The following is a 5272-nucleotide window of genomic DNA, read 5'->3' on the forward strand; positions in this document are numbered from 1 at the left end:
CGAGACAGGGTTTCTCTGTGTAGCCCTGGCTGTCCTGGAACTCACTCTGTAGACCAGGCTGGCCTCAAACTCAGAAATCCGCCTGCCTCTGCCTCCCAGGTCCAAGCAGAAATTCTTACATTTTGGTGCTTTGACTCCCGTGGGCTCTCCTGGTGCCTGTGCTCCCCATACTCTGGGGTCTGAGCTCTACCAGAACCCTAACCCTTCCCTCCAGCCGACCTGCACCGATCTCGCCTTCTGATCACTCAGCACCTCGTCCACCAATGACAGTTAGATAAGCCGTCCCTCCTGGTCGGTGTAGACACTTCCCTGAGTCTGAGGGGGAGGCCAGCTGCAGCATGCTCACAGCCAGCACACACCCCTCGCTGGCTGGTCAGGCTCTCAGCCCCCTCCTGTAGTGTCCTCTGCCTTGAGTCAGACATTGCAACTTTCCTGTCTCCAAGCCTTCTGTGCTCTTATCTTCCTGGATTCAGTTCGACAGGATTTCAGGAGCCTTTTAGCTATGTGTAGCATAAGACTGTTTTATGCTGTTCCGACCTCAATTAAAATCTGACTCTGGAGTTGAGTACGGCTCCCCTTCCCAAGTATGGTTGTTTAAATGTTTCCTCCAGTATCTCTGTCCCATATCAGGTGAGCCACCTACCTATGTGACAGAGAAAGGAGAGAAAAGCAAAATAAAGGGACAGACTATTCACAATAGGGACTGCTGCTACTCATCTCTACTCTGTAGGCTTCGCTTTAATTCTCAAAACTTGCAGCGGCATATGATTGAAATCCTGTAAAGTCTCTAACAAAGGGGTCAACTCAAAACTTGTGACACCAGGGTAGATAGTTAAAGATCTACACACAGGTAATCTTAAAGGAAACACGAGGCTCGTTGCCATCTTAGCCACTGTCCCCCCACCCCACAAATCACGTTGAGGCAGTCATATGGCTGACAACATCTTTGCTAGGGTTTGAAAGGATGAACTTTTGTAATCTCACTCTCATCTTGATTAAACATGGCATAAACCAACCAGGAAAAACAGCTCCTAGCTCTGAGGCCCAATCCAGAACATTCTTCCACTATTTTTGGTCGTATTAACAAACCCAGATTCCTTCTCTTCCTCTTCAGCCTCTCTTGTTTCTCTTTCTCTCTTCTCAGCAACAGGCGGCTGACCCAGTCAGGGCTAGGCAGTCCCAGATCAGGACCCTATATGAAATCACAATATCCCAGGAGTATCCTAGTTAAAAATCAATTTATAACTTGCCTCCTGGTCAGTCTCCACAAAGCTGCCCTTAAGGCCGTAAATTATGAAAAATTATAAAAGGTCGCCAACGATGAATATGAAAACCCATCACAATTCTAGACTGCCTTACGAAGGCCCTCCTATGATTTACCAATCCAGATCCCAAGACCCCAGGTGAAAAGCAACCCCTTATGAGCCAATCCTTTTCCCAGAGTTCCCCTAATACTAGGACCAAACTTAAACATCCATAGAAAGACCCTTGACTCCTCAGGCAGATATCTTAGCCACACCCTCGAAGGTATACTACTGGAGAGAAGAAAAAGCCCCAAAATAATGCCCAGGAATGGCTAAGGTCTCTCAACTGGCCAAACAAAAACCCAGGCACCCTCATTTCCCTAAGATCAAGAACCTCAATATTCCTGTTTCCAAGCGTGGTCAGGAGCGTCACTAGGCTTGGGGCTGTCTCAACGCTCATAAACCTCCGTGAGGAACTGGCACCATGTTCAAGGTGTCAACAGTAAACATTGGGGTGTTGACCGCCTCCATGTCTCTTGTGGCATGGGGACATCAAACCCTGATCACCTTTCAGCTAATCTCCTTGGTCTAGCCATGGACAGCTGAGGGGGCCTGGCCTCCCTTGGCCTGTCCACTGCCATCTCCGACAGGAAGCCTCAGGTAATTATCAGAGTGTCAGGGTGTTCAATGTCCTTCCTTCTGGACACAGGAGCCACTTTTGCCGTCTTGACAAAATTCTGGGGGCCTGCCTCTCCTTTTCATTTCTCTATTGTTGTAGCAAGGGGACAGACAGCTTTATCAGGCTCACCAAACCCCACGACTTAACTGTATATTTAGGGGCATCCCCTTATCTGTTCCTTACGGGACCAACCTGTGTCATCCCCTTACTGGGAAGAAACCTAGACAAAACGGGAGCTTGTTTCTTATGCTCCCCACATCTGCTTGACCCTAGACTCACTAGGCATTTCTCTCCTGCCCCTCCTCCAAACTATACACTCTGTTGCCAAACCAGGTGTGGTCCTGGTGGGGACAGAATAACATGGTTCCTGCCCCTGGGACAGGGCCCCAGTGTGAGACTCCAAGAGTGTTCACGGCTGCTGTGGGTGTAAGGCTTGTTTGTGTAATCACGTACATTTTCACATTACTCTGAGAAAAGTGCTCCCTGTTAATGTTAATGACTCCACTATTAGAAACATCACAAGTCCAGGAGTCAAGGGTGTGGTGCTGGGACCTTCAGGACAGCCCTTAAGGCTATGATGGGAAAGAGCTCTAAATACATGAGTTTGAAAGTATATAATTTCTCAACGATGCAATGTGAATTATGTGAAAGGCTTCATGAATCTAAAGGAACAAGGCAGCTATACCATGAGCCAGCTTGTCAGAAAGATACAAAGGCAGGCAGATTCCTGAGTTCAAGGTCAGCCTAGGACAGCAAAATTAGGCCCAGATGTGGATAGAAACTGTAATTTCAAGGCACGGTCCCACCCAACATGCTTATCATTTGTACTTAACAAAGACAGACAGATCTCTAAATTCTTTGGCAATATAAGAAAAAAAATGTAGGCCGGGCGTGGTGGCGCACGCCTTTAATCCCAGCACTCGGGAGGCAGAGGCAGGCAGATTTCTGAGTTCGAGGCCAGCCTGGTCTACAAAGAGCGACCCTGTTCGGAAAAAAAAAAAAAAATCAAAGGTCACAGGACCGATAAGATAATCAAAAGGAAGCCTGAAGTAAATGACTAGATTGGTAAATGAAAGACTGGACTTGTGTTCTGCAGGAAATGAGCTGTTCAGACAATATTTTTAGGATAAAAAGTTAAATTAGGCCCCCCCAATTAATTAGGGGACTTAAACCTCTAATCTCTGACATGTTGGGAGTCTTCTGTGCCCCCCTTCTTCCCTTGTACTGGCGGTTTAAAAATCCGCGGGAACCTATCACTTGGTTCGGGATCTCTGACTTACAGATTCAGCAGTCGTTCCCTTACACCCCTTAGGTGAACCATTGAAAGGCTTTGACAGAACAAAAGAAATCATTAAAACCCTAGATGGGGGGCTGGTGAGGTGGCTCAGTGGGTAAGAGCTCCCGACTGCTCTTCCGATGGTCCGGAGTTCAAATCCCAGCAACCACATGGTGGCTCACAACCATCCGTAATAAGATCTGACTCCCTCTTCTGGAGTGCCTGAAGACAGCTACAGTGTACTTGCATATAATAAATAAATAAATCTTTAAAAAAAAAAAACAACAAAAAACCCTAGATGGATGAAATAGATTCCATTGCTGGTGAAGGGTAAAAGTTTATTACGCCCCAGTAGCTTAGAAACATTTGTATATTTTGAATACTCCTTGAATTTGTGTTTGACTGTTTTGTGAACTCATGCGTTTGCAGATTGCTGTAGCTTTTTGCCAAGAATTTGTGGGTTTGGTTGCTAGGCTACAGGTGAAAAACTTCCCTAGCAATCTGCTCTTGCACATGACTCCAACCCCTCACCCCTCCCATACCCATTCTATTGTAAATCATCTCGAATCAGGAAGTTAAAACTTGTCAAATTGATGGCCCAAGGCCATGTGATTTGGAAATCCTCTATCCCCTCCTCCCTTCTTCCCCCTTGAGGGTCCATAAAAGGAAGGGTCCCTCTCCCCTTTGGGTCAACTACCCACTGTGTGGAATACGAGTTGTCCCCAGAGCTTTGGCTCCCCGAATAAAGCCTAGTGTGCTTTGCATCAAGAACGGTCTCTTGTGAGTTTGTGGGGGGTCTATGCCATCCGGAGACTAGAGCGAGTGTCTCCTCGTTTCGGGGGTCTTACACCATTATACTCTCTGTAGAGTTAATAGTGTCCCACGTCTGCTCCACCACAGGGCATGGCCACTGGCGTAGGGCAGCCCCAGGACACTGCTCCCGGATGGGGAAGCTCAGTCTGAGGTGTGGAACAGCAGAGCTGGTTTGGGGATCCCCTGGGCCTGTGATGAGGCCGGAGCTGTCTGGCTGTAGGCTCTCTGGAGCCCCTGGGAGCCGCGGAAGAGCTGAGAATAGAGTTGGGCCGCAGGCTGGATCTAGACTGGGCAGGGCAGGGAAAGTGGGAAGGAGAGCTCCAGCTGGTCCCTCGGGGGAGAGTCTTTGGCTTGATGGTAGCCTGTGGGCTTGGGCTTGGGCTTGAGCTTGGTGGCAACTGTGGCTGCGAGAGCAGAGAGGCTTTCTATGGGCGATTAGATGGTGGCTCTATAGGCGAAGGCCTTCATGGCTCCCCGCAGCAGATCCAGATGAAAACAGACAGTTCACGATTTTGAGACATTTATTGTTTTGACAGAAAGTGGATGAATAAAACCATACCCCACTTTTCAGGGTGGGCCTGCGATTAAATACCTTTTTCAGTGAGAATGTCTGGGAACGAAAGTTTATTCACCTCTAGGTACCTAATTAAAATGGAGATCTATCTTGGGTCACACTATATGTGGAGGGGCTTGGGGCGTTGCCCTTACATGACTGATGGCCACAAATCTATGGAGGGCTGTGGCTAGTGACAAGAGTCTGGTGCTCAGGAGCAGGCAAAATGCCTACTGTCCCTTCAGTGTCACCGGGGTTTTTAGCCTTAGCTCAACCAGATACTAGGCTACCTCTCATGGTCCCACATAACCTCCGTTCAAATCACCCCCTCAGAGACCTCCCATTTCTCTGTCTTAGATCTCAAGGATACTGTTTTTAATCCTCTGGACCCCAATCACAAAACATCTTGCCTTTACCTGGACTAACTCAGGCACATTTCTCTCAACTCTCATGGACCGTCTTACCTCAGGGGCTCCTGAAAGCCCAGATTTATTTGGTTAGGCTCTAGCCTCTAACCTACTTTCTTTGTTGTTTCCAAACGCCAATACAAAGATGACCTTCGCCTTCACAGTCCATCCCTGCAATTAACCAGGCAGACACCTCTGTCTAGCCTGGGACACAAGGTCTCACTCTCTTCTTCTTTTTTTTTTTTTTTGGTTTTTTTCGAGACAGGGTTTCTCTGTGTAGACCTGGCTGTCCTGGAACTC

This window comes from Mus pahari, chromosome 10, assembly GCF_900095145.1.
Source record: "Mus pahari chromosome 10, PAHARI_EIJ_v1.1, whole genome shotgun sequence".
Classification (NCBI taxonomy): domain Eukaryota; kingdom Metazoa; phylum Chordata; class Mammalia; order Rodentia; family Muridae; genus Mus; species Mus pahari.